The sequence below is a fragment of the Lichenostomus cassidix genome, chromosome 1 (assembly GCF_008360975.1).
Source record: "Lichenostomus cassidix isolate B80296 chromosome 1, HeHo_3.0, whole genome shotgun sequence".
Classification (NCBI taxonomy): Eukaryota; Metazoa; Chordata; class Aves; order Passeriformes; family Meliphagidae; genus Lichenostomus; species Lichenostomus cassidix.
This window is the reverse complement of record NC_139479.1, coordinates 31,969,409-31,981,528: the sequence shown is the minus strand read 5'-3', so window position 1 is coordinate 31,981,528 and position 12,120 is coordinate 31,969,409. Positions and strand designations below refer to the sequence as shown.

General features: G+C 36.9%; 1 protein-coding gene across 4 annotated transcripts in view; it reads right to left on the bottom strand.

Moving 5' to 3' along the window:
- The window catches only part of GABRG3 (gamma-aminobutyric acid type A receptor subunit gamma3), a 315,586-nt gene that overhangs the window by 19,811 nt on the left and 283,655 nt on the right, over positions 1-12,120 (bottom strand). The window lies entirely within an intron of this gene.

Below are 12,120 nucleotides of genomic sequence, written 5' to 3'. Positions count from 1 at the left end.
GTTGCTTCCATTTCAGATGTAAAAGAGAGCTTATATGCCAGAGTATTTTTATAGGGTTTTTTCTAACTATATCAGATTTGGCCTAATAGCTTTTATGGCTTCTTGTTACAAAATTTAACTTTCTAGAGTATGATATTTGCAGAAGGCATAATTTGCAATAGCTAAGTAACTCTGTCCTGTTATAGCAAACCATTGGAAGAATGAAGAAATTGGAAGCATATAAAGATTAATCCCCCAAGGAATGTACATACAACTCACCCAAGCAGAAGCACAATGGGTTTATTAGTTGAGGCAAATTAAAACTTAATCATTTGTTTATATGCTCTCATAACAGAAGGCATATAAACAAATGCATTTAATACAGTGGATAACTTGACTACAGCTAAATATTATACAGAAAAAAAATTAATTCAGTAAGAATAACTTTCAACCAAAGCATCTCTGAAGGCACTGTAAAATTAATGCATTGTCATAAGTTAAAAAGTTAAATAAAAATCTGATGGTGGGAACTGGGGAATGTATCAAAAGGAAAAGTTCCTATGTGTAAAGTACATCAGTTTGAGATAAATATATCTGGAAGAGGTTGACAAGCCTGTGAGTGTTTCCATAACGTCTCTGTTAGGCGAAAGTGTACATTTTGACAAGAATTGTGCCAGTGAAAAGTGTGTGACCCCAAGAAACTGGGCAGTCATTTCAGAAGCCTTGCTTATAGAACTGATTGCTGTTACAACTAGGAGGTATTGCAGTACATCATGACATAGCGAGCCTTGTGGATTGTTCTCCAGGCTAAGGGTTATTGTCATTCCACTAATTCCCAGCAGTTTTCTCCATGCAGGGAATAGCACCAGGGAATTGATGTGGGTTAGGAACCACAGGTTCTGCTGGCTTACTGTTAGACCGGTTTGCCTCACTGAAGAAAGACTTAGACCACAGCAATCAAGGTAATTTCATAGAAACAGGTGTAAAGAGTAAGGAGGAGTGCAAACCAGTGCTTCTACTGATATGAACCAACTGAAAAGCAGGGAAAAAATGTGAAGGAGTCAAACATTGTCAGTCAAGGTAGAAGAATGAGCAAAAAATGAAATCAAAGATTCTATAGGAAATGTGTCAAGCCTTTCCCTTTACTCTACTTAGTTACTGTGTCTAGAACTGTGTGTTTATGGATAAGCTGCCTGAGAATGGTATAAAGCTAAGCACCATCTGCACACCTCTCATTGTGCATAACAGTATATGAAACACACAATTCCAGTACCCACACAGGTCACTGCTCCTCTCAATACTTGGTATTGATACCCATAACAGCAACCAAGAGTAGGAGTAGACACTGAACTGTCAGATACTGGGAAAGTAATAAAGAGTCCTTGTTTCCACAGTCTTTGACAGAAATGAACTGGATAAACATGAGAGTGGGAGAAAATTATGGCACATCAAATGACATAGAGAGTACATCATCACAATTAGTCATTCAGTGTTTTAGTGTCTTTCAGGCAGGATTCATTTATTGTGATTTTAGACATCTAGAAGGCAAATTCTACAGATGACCTGCACACTGTGGCCTCCTTTCTACACTTAATGAAAAGAAATTGGTATTTTCAGTATATGGTTTGTCTTATCTGTTTTAGAGGCACATTTTAGAAGGCGAATGGATTCAAAACATTTCTATTTCTCTCCTGTGATTAAAAAACAAAAGCAAGTGGCTGAGATGTGGACAAAAACATTGTAGATACTTGCAGATTATACAAGGATTTAATCACACCCCTTGATTCCATGGTTAGAGCTAAATTGGGCTACTTCTGTGAGTATGCTAAGGTTTATTTAAATAAAATAACCTTCTTGTTATTTATAGGGTATTTTAGTTATTTTACTCCCTTTTTCCAGTTAAAGTTGATGTTTTCATCCTTTAGGATATGCACAACTCCTTCTCTGCTTCTGTGTTCTCCCTCCCTCCTTCCCTCCCTTCCTCCCTCCCTCCCTCCCTCCCTTCCTTCCTTCCTTCCTTCCTTCCTTCCTTCCTTCCTTCCTTCCTTCCTTCCTCCTCCCCCTCCCTCCCTCCCCCTTCCCCTCCCTCCCCCTCCCTCCCCCCTCCCCCTCCTTCCTCCCCCTCCCTCCCCCCTGTTAAATAAAGGAACTGCGACTTTGTAAAATTTTACAAGCTGCTAATTCCCAGGTATCCAACAAGGACCCATAGGTGTATTAGGAGCATCCAGTGAAGATGAAATCCTACTGTCATTTATATATTTCTGCTGGCCTATTTTCTTGTCTGAGGTCCAGAGACATTCTCACTAGGAAGAAGACAGATCCAGCCATACAGGCAGCAGCTGTGCATAAGGACTTGTGTACTGTACCCTCTCTGCTGCTGTGTTTATAGGAACACACTGACAGATAATATACCAAGCAATTTGCTTCACTGGACCTAGTGATGCAAAGAGGAAGTAAGAAGAGAATTTGCTGCTTCTCCTACAGTACTCAAACTATGCTTAGAGACAATGAATGCTGCTGACAATGTTTGTGGGAGGAAGAAATCACCACTCTTGAAATTCAGAGTGCCAGCTGAAAGCACCAGTGTTGTGTCTGGTCTCAGAGGCCAGCATGTTTCTGTACAACATATACTGAATGAATTTTTTAAATATCTATGGTAAATTAAAATGTTCAACCAAATTACCACTTAAGCTCTATCCTCAGCTAAGTCAACATCTATTGAAATTCCTGGATTCTCTCTACATTCAAAAGAGCCAGCATGTATGTGCTGTGGCTACTTTCCTTATTGCACTACTCCAAACTGCAGGATGATGATGATGATGATGATGATGATTACATAATTCCTCACATTATTCCTTCCAGAAGTAAATATTGCCCATGTATCTGAAAGCATTTGGATGCACATTAAAGAAAAGTAGCCATGGTACCTATATTTCTTTCTCTATATATACAAAATAATCTATACAAAGAAACTCTCTTCTGAAAGACTCTCCTCTCTTCTGGGAGAGAGAATGTACTCATTCTGTACATCCGGCAGTCATGAGCAACCCAAAGGAGGGAAATACACTTTCAAGAGCTCTGCTCAGTGCCTCCTTGCACCTTTGGGAGTCTTCAGGGCTCCACCTGCTATTACTGCCACTGGTAGAAGGGGAGCTGGGGCTTATTGTGTGACAAAGTTCTGCAGTGCAGGCAAGATGGGAAAAATCTCCTTCCAAACTGCCATCACACCAGTGCTCTTGGTTTGAAAGTAAGCACACAGCAGTTGCCTAGCAAAGGATCACGGGAATAGCTAATAACAAAAAACTTAATTTTTAAACCCAGAGAGGAATTCTACCTTTTAATTACTTGAATAATATTCCCAGGAAGGCAAACTAACTTTTAACTGAGTGATCAGACCATCAATTCACTGAAATAATGAAAACTATCTCGAGGCAAAATGGAGCGTGATCAGTTTTCTATAAAGGGAGCAAAACGTGCACCTTTAGGCAACAAATCTGGAGTAATACAAAGAGTATAGCAGTGCTTCCCATGAAACCAAAATGACTGCTGGCTCTGACCCACAGGATTTACATGAGCCTAAGTCTCTAGTTTGAAAGCAGGACACTATTCAGAACAATAATGATTTTCAGCGTAATAACTGCTGTGGATTTTAATGAACAATGTTGAACTATTTACAATTTTTTTTGTCTTTTGAAGGCTAAGGATGTATTGGCCTGAATTGCCAGAATTTTGCCTATGTTGCACTAAGAACAGCTTGCTTGAAGGTAAAATGTTTGAGCAGATGCAATTGGTTATTTTATTAAAACTAAATAAATTAAAAATATATAATTATATACTGTTAATAATTAATTTATTCAAACTATACATACTATCTTATGTCACATTTTCATTCATCCTTCCATTACACTCTGAGGCTGAAAATTAACTTCAAAAAAAGCTGAACAATGATTGACTTTACAAAGGCTGAAATATGAAGGTACAATGCATACACAGAGCACTTTCAGCATGTGAATGAAGGTTACACATCAATTGTCCATCACTAGAACTGCAGAATAATGAAGAATGGCATAGTTTACCCATGTTGTTACAAGACTTTGATTACAGAAGAAAGCCCTAGTCATTAAAATGAGGAATCACACGGTGTGTAACAAGTATTTCTTTGCTGATCAGCAAGATCACACAGACTGAGACATCTTCTTCATTATCTTAATAAATCAAATTTACTTAACAACAAGCAAACTAACTTTCCAGTATTCAGTACTTTTTTTTTTTAATTTGGAACCCAAGAGAAGACCTTATTTAATCTTGCCATTACCTATTCATGTCATCCTCAACCTGTTTTCTGATCTTTGCTTCCCAAAGCTCCATTTTTTATATCCTGAACTAGGTTTCTCTTTTTTCTTAGTAAGTTGAAAATTTTCTAGTCAGTGTGTACAGAAGTTTTTGCAAAATATTCGCAAGAGAGGTTTATTGGAAGTGATGCACACTACTGTGGCAGTGCTCGTGCCAGCTGGGAATGTGAAAGCTTCAGATTCAAGACATGGGACATGGCTTCAGATTCTCCACTGGCTGGAAAGAATATCTCAGTTCAAAGTCAGGCAGAAACATAGATAGTGTTACAAAACCCAACCCTGCCTAATTAAGATAATGGGGATTGTTCAGCCTGGAAAAGAGAAGGCTTCAGAAGACCTAATTGCAGCCTTCCAGTACCTGAAAGGAGCCTACAAGAAAAATGGAGACTCTTCAAGAGCATGTAGTGACAGAACAAGTGGGAATTGATTCAAACTGAAAGTGAGCAGGTTTAGATTACATATTAGGGGAAAATTCCTTACCATGAGACACACTGAAACAAGTTGCCCAGAGAGATTGTGGATGCCCTGTCCCTGGGAGAGTTCAAGGCCAGGTTGGATGGAGCTCTGATCAATCTGGTCTAGCGTGAAGTGTCCCTGCCCATAGCAATGGGGTTGGAATAAGATAGTCTTTAAGGTCCCATCCAACAAGCCATTCTGTGAGTCTATGATTGTACGATTCTAAATCAGGTGGAAGATTCATGTGAACTAGCTCTTTTCATGTCCCAGGCCTTCACCCCAATACCACAGAGATATGCCTTGTGGAGGGTCAAGCTATCTGCTTGCTAGAACTGCTAAGATTAAAAAAAAGATGGATTGTGATTACTTTTAGTACACTGCCTACTATTATAAATATATATATACACACACACACATGTATATATATAAATATATATATATATATATATATATTTCATCAGCCAGTCTGTCTTCAGAGCTGGTATCCCATTCTGACTTTATCTCCAACCAGGAATGGAAGAAGTTTCAACTTTGGAAGATCCAAAAACTCAACAAAATAGTAGAAGAAATAGCTTAATGTACTCATAGGTAGTTATGACTCCAAAATTATCTATTATTAAGACAAAAAAGACAAGGGTGAAAACAGGTTTTTGCAGTTCTTTTGAAGAAAAATGTAGGACAAATGAGATTCATGAAAATATAAGTAAAAGTTCCTTTATTTTCTTCAGCATAATTATAAATAATGAAGAAATGCTGAGGACTTATTGCAGGCTTATTCTGACTTCTCCAAAATGGGTCAGTCAACAAACAACATGAGTTTTCATCTGCAGGAACAATTTTTGCTCCACAGCAGTCTAGAACAAATGCTTCCAAGACAAAAGGAAGAACAAAATTACTAAGGTCATGCTGTCACTTAAGGGCTAGTCTTAGATTCCCCTATGCTGCTTTGGCATTTAGGTATTTCATGGTGACCCCTGGATATTGTACTTGGATGGGAACACGTGTACAGCAGAGAAAGATATCTGAATCTTATCTCAAATAAGTGTTCTTGGAGTGGGAATTACATACATTTCTGCTTAAGCTGCATGTTTAACCTCACAAAAGATACATTGAGCCGTCATTTTTACACGTATTGCCATAGTATCTATGTGACTAGATATCTAGTTACAGGCTAGGATCTTAATCAATAGATAAAAAAAGCTGTGTCACAAAGATCTCTGGTTTTGAGTTAATAATTGCCTTTGGAATTATCAGGATGTTTGTGTGTGTCTCTGTGTGTGTGTGTGCATGTACTAAAGCAGTGTAGCCCAGATTTGGCTTTCAGCTCTTACACTTGAAAAGCAGATTTTCCAGAAATGTATTCACCCCATGAGTGCCAAATCATTGTAAAAATTTCCCATTATCATAAACAAATTACTGTATAAGTACACAGTGAGAAAAACCCCAAAACACCAAGTAACCCAACCAGCACTGTTTGTGCCTGTAGAAATCATGTCCAATTATAAGTGTACACATATGCAGGAGCATGAATAATCATTGTCAGATAGAAAGTGAAAAGCAAAGACCAGATCCCAAGGATCCCAATCTCAAGGCAAAAGATTTTTTATAGTCAAGTCAGATCCAGATGTCTTCCTAGCCTGGAAGAACCACAAGATATTAAGTTGGGTTTGTTGCCTGGTGTAATATCGAGAATATAATATCAAGAAACATATTTTTCCTTAAGGCTATCAATTTTTTTTTATCACTATAAAATAACTCACATTTATTCTGTTTGTTCTTCCTTGGATGAACTTTCATTTTCTTTGATGCATGCAGCATTTTCACAGTAGTTTTGTAAAATGACAGTTTTGTTAAATGAACTATTGCCTGCTTTTAAAAGTTAATGACAATGTTTCCAGCAAATAAAGTTATTAGATCCTCTGATTTTGGCATTTATTATTGAATCTGGAAAATAACTGAATTTGTTCAGAGTTCTAACTTCTTTATATTGATCTTTTTTTCCTCAGAATCATTGGCATACATCCATTGTATACTCAGACTTTTCATGAAGAACTGAAATTAAATAAGCAAAAGATGCAATTTTTTAAGACTTAAATTAATTGCGTCCCACAGTAATTTGAAACCTACTGGTCAGTATTTCTTGTGCCCTAAACAATTCCTTATATGCCACACTGACAAAGACAGCTTCTTTTGATTCAACTGCAATCATTTCACTCTCTCCATATTTTCTGTTGTCTGTGACACCTTGAATGTACTCAGGAGATGAACCACGATCCATGAATATAACTGACCTCCAGAATAAATTAAAAGAATAGAAGGTTTGAAACAAAAATTACTACTATTTTAGTATTTGGTGGCATGATCAAGACCATTTTGTTTATTTGTATACTTATGCATTTATATATTACGTGAGCTGTCCTGCCAAATACACCTATTCTTTCTTCCCAGTCATAGTACTGTATTTAAACTCTCCTCCCACTAAGCCATGTAAAGCAGTAGCATGTTATTCATCTGTGAGGTATTAAAAGCACCAGAATTGCTCTCAGGACGTTCAGGCCTATTAACTTTAGACGTACTGACATTTTCATTTTGCAACATGAAGTATCATTTCATGAATTCTTTGAAATATGGAACCACTGAAAACAATGGAATTTTAATTTTGCTTTTGTAAGGCACAAGAAATATTGTAAAATCCTTCCAAAAATGCAGTTTCATTCAGCCAGACAATGGGAATAAAAATGTATAATATCACAAGCAGACTTTGATCCATGATTACCAGTCCAGTTCAATTTCTGCCTTATCAGTAGAAAAGTTACACACATAATCTCCATTTGAATTCATGTATCAATCTGAGAGAAAATCAATATACAAATACAGTGCAGCATGGCATGATCCATTACTCACTATTCCTAAGAAGTCCTGCTATTTTCAATATATAGGTTTTCTTTTGTGTTTGAAGAATAGAAGTGAACAATAGCAGATGAAGTAAAAACAATAATAAATTACCATAGCTGCCGATGTCAGTGAAAGTAAATGAAGGATCAGAGTGAAAATGAATGTCTTTTATGTAGGAATCTTTTCCTGAGAGGGTTTAGTGATGAGCTGTGCAATGCTTTTTGAATATTTTTTCACACTCCACAGAGCATCAAATACTGTAGGACATCTGAGGATACACAACATTAATGACGCTTGCATTCACTTTGCTCTTAAAAAGCACTGAGAACCCCCAGTTTCATGACACTTGTCAATGATGATCACTTCTCATTTATTTCTAGAATTGAACTTCTTACTGTCAAGAGCTGTTGTTTGTGGGAGGAGGCCCATTTGTGCTGCAGTTTGTTACAAAGTCCCACAGGAGTGGATTTGGTGAGCTTGTAAATCCCAAACCAGTTCAAACAGTTTTTAATTAGCCATCAAAAAATCCCCTGTCAACATTTTCAAATAAAATGCTTTCTTTTTTCTTCCTCAGAATTTATTTTTACACATTAAATAAAGAAAAAGCCCCAAACAAAAAAAAAAAAAAAAACAAACACCAACATTGTGTTTGACCTGACATTCTTTTTGCTTAAGTAAAATGTTCATGAGTTTGGCCTCATCCACAATCATTGTGACTGTATTATATTACTATGACATCTTTTATATAATCATGGAAGGCAGTAGCTTGTTTCCTTCTATCCATACTGACATCTAGTCCACCTCAATTGTCCTTTACATATGCTCTTGTGGATAGCTTTAAATAGTATCTCACTGTTGGAAGCCCTTCCCTGTTGGTCATGCCGCATTCAGAAAGAGACTATGGTGATTATTTGGTTGCATGTTCTGAAGTAAGCACAGCTGCAAAACCCAAACTTTTCAATAAAGTAGAACATCTTTTAGAAAGGCATCCTCTCTTTATTTTAAGAAATTCCAGCAATAGAATTGCACTGTAAGCCTTGAAGTTCTTTCAATGCCTAGTTATTCTCACTGGGAAAAACAGGTGAGTCTGTTTTAACTGAGTGGATTTTTACTGAGAGTCTGCAGTCATCTAGAATCAACTCAGACCTTGAGCCTTAGTATATCTAGCTAGACCATTTTTAGCCAGTTTTCTTTTTCTCATGCAGATATTTAGAGAAGGTAATCTACTACCCTTTATCCTTCAAGATAAACATTTACATTCTTAACAAGAGGAATTATTTCCAGTCTCTGATAAATCTTCTGTCTCTTTCATGCACTCCACAATGCTTCAAAATAATTATTGAAGTGCAGCCATCAGAATTAGGCCTTCACTTAATAGCAGCTGCATAAATATAACATATACAGATAATATAAAGATCCTTCTTCCAAGGAATAATCTTTCTCCGAACACATATGCAAAACCTGTGCTTGGTATTTTGGCCATACCTTCAAACATTAGGCTTAAATCCTAAATAGCTGCTTCCAACTTGGATACATGTTCTGAAGTACAGAAATGCCTATTGTCACTTTCATCCTGGCTACAGAGCTACCTGACTTGTAGCTACTACTGACCAGTCCCTCAACCTTTGCGTCATTTATGAGCTTATCTCTCAATGTTAATAATGCTTGTCCATCAGTAAAATAAGTATTAAATAGCATCAAGCTGAAAGATATAGTATCTCAACAGAAAGTCCTGGTAAACAATGTTTTTTCTAGCTATGTCATGAATCTTTCCAAGTAGTAAAAATTTAGTAATTTGATATGTGACACTGATTTTCTTATCATTGTAGCTTCTTAATCAAAATGTCATACTGCATCATGTGAGATGTCTTACAAATGTATATCACCTGAAATGTATAAGCTCAGAAGATGACACTGAGCTAGTTTGACAGGAGTTATTTTCTATGAATGAATGTTTATTGGTGTTAATTATATTACCCCATATATTTGTATGAATCTATTCCAGGATCAGCTGTTCCATAACTTTACTCAAGACCAATAAAAAGATGAAAAAACAGTAATTACTTTGGTAATTTTATTTAGATTTCTCAAACTGATGAGAGTGGGAAAAAAGAGTTTTTTATTTTCCCTCAAGCCCCTAAGCCTTTGTCAGCTCTTTAAACTATTGCTATCAGGTTATCAAAGGATATGCTAAGCAGAAAAAGAATTAATGAAGTGATTGTGCTGGGCAAGTGACCAGTAACATCAGAATAGAATAGAATAGAATAGAATAGAATAGAATAGAATAGAATAGAATAGAATAGAACAGAATAGGATTGCTTCATTTGGAAGGGACCTACGAGAATCATCTAGTCCAACTTGACCACTTCAGGGCTGACCAGAAGCTAAAGCCTGTTACAAAAAGGGCCTTGTTCAAATGACTGCTAAACACTGACAGGCTTGGGGCACCAACCACCTCTTTAGGAAGCCTGTTCCAGTGTTTTATGGCCCTCTCAGTAAAGAAATGCATGCTAATATCAAATCTGTACCTCCACTGGAACTGCTTAGGACCATTCCTATGTGTTCTGTCACTAAACACCTGGAAGAAGAGCTCAGGACATCCATCTCCATTCCCCATTCCACCCCCCCCAGGAAGCTGCAAAGGGCAATGAAATCACCCCTTCATCTCCTGTATCCAAACTGGACCAACCCAAAGTCCCCAGCTGCTCCTCAAAGAACACACCCTCCATCCTGTCACCAGATTTGTCACCCTCCCCTAGATGCATTCAAGGACTTTCACATTCCTGTTACATTGCAGTCTTTGTTTTTCACTAGTAATTGATTATTCACATTCAAAAAAATGGCAAGGGTTGTTTTAACTTTAATACTCTAACTTTCTAACTCACATCAAATTCCTGCATGCTGGAGTCAATGTCATTTTAGTTAAGAAATAGTAGAGACAATGGTTGAGAATTTCCAAGGAAAGCTAGTCGTTGCAGAAGGAGTTTTCTAGCATAGTTTTTCAGATTAAAGCCATCTGACAATGATATTTCCCACTTTACATTATAGGTAGATTTGTTTTTCTTTCCTACAGTGGTATTTGGCAACTTGTAACAGATGCAAGCTTGCATTCTGTGTGCTGTTTTATCTGGTAAAGAAAAATATTGATCCATATGCAGTCACTTATTCACTTTCAAGACATTTGACAACTGGAGAAAGGTAATGCTACTACTGACTGTTATTTTAGCTCCTTCTCTGCCTACTGAAGCTTTCTAACTGGATTATTATCATTCTTTCTTGCATTCCAACCAATGACTGCTTTGTCTCTTCAAATTTCCTTGATACCACTTTTTCAAATATATATTCATGATCAGGTCATGAGTATTGCCTTTATTAATTTCCTCAACTTGCATCTCTGGTATAATGTAATGGCTTTTTTTTCCCTTCACATTCCCTAGTGCCTTTGTTGCAATGGGCTATAAATAAATTAATTTTGTGATTAAAAAACACTCCCTTTTTTCCCATTTCTACTAGACCTTTTTCATTCTTGTACTGTCCTTCTGGATTGTCTAGTCATTCTGCCTGGTACTTCTGAGTTCATTTGTGAGGAATGAAAAAGCCAGACTAAATCTCATCCAGATGCAACTACCTCTCATCTGCTCATCTCTATTTATGAATAATATTTTTCATTTCTGAACTCTGTGCTCAAACTTTCACTTGCTTTCATCAGAAGTTTTCTCCTATTTTAGTTCAGCTGGAAACAAACTTGGCCTTAACCTGCCAATAAGGTTACATCATAATTGTTAAAGTCACAAAATCACAGATTTAGCCCAAATATCCCTTGCTGTCTCCAGGGAATTTCTCGTGTGTATTAATTAATTATCTTTAGCCAATACTCTGCAGTGTAAAATATTTAACTTACAGAACAATAACATGCACTGATTTTTAAGGGGATCCTGTCAAATTAAATACTGTCAGAAAAACTACCAATGGCAAAAGAAGAAATAGACCTGTTTTCCCTAAGTACTATTCAATAACACCTTTAAATAGCTCTCCTCACACTTGGGCAAGAGCCCACATCTTTTTACATCATCTCTGCATGACCTGAAAAAGGGCAAGTGACCACAAAGAACTGCAGAGAGGAGAAAGGACTCCTTAAAAATTCTGAAGAAAGACATGAGCAAGGTAAATAGTTCAGTAACATGAATGATGTTTCATTCACAATTCATAGTTACTTACAGAATAGAGCAACTGCAGTGAAGGATGATATCAATATCCATTGATGCCAGAAGTTAATTAGCTTTTGCCAAACAAAACCAGAAGTTATTCTGTGTAGTGAAGCCAGACCAAACTATGGATTTCTTTTTTCAACTCTGCTAACTTTTTGAAGAGCATATGGTAATGTCTTGATTCTTACTTCACAGGTTCCAGTTTTCCTCAACTCAGCTCATGCAATTAC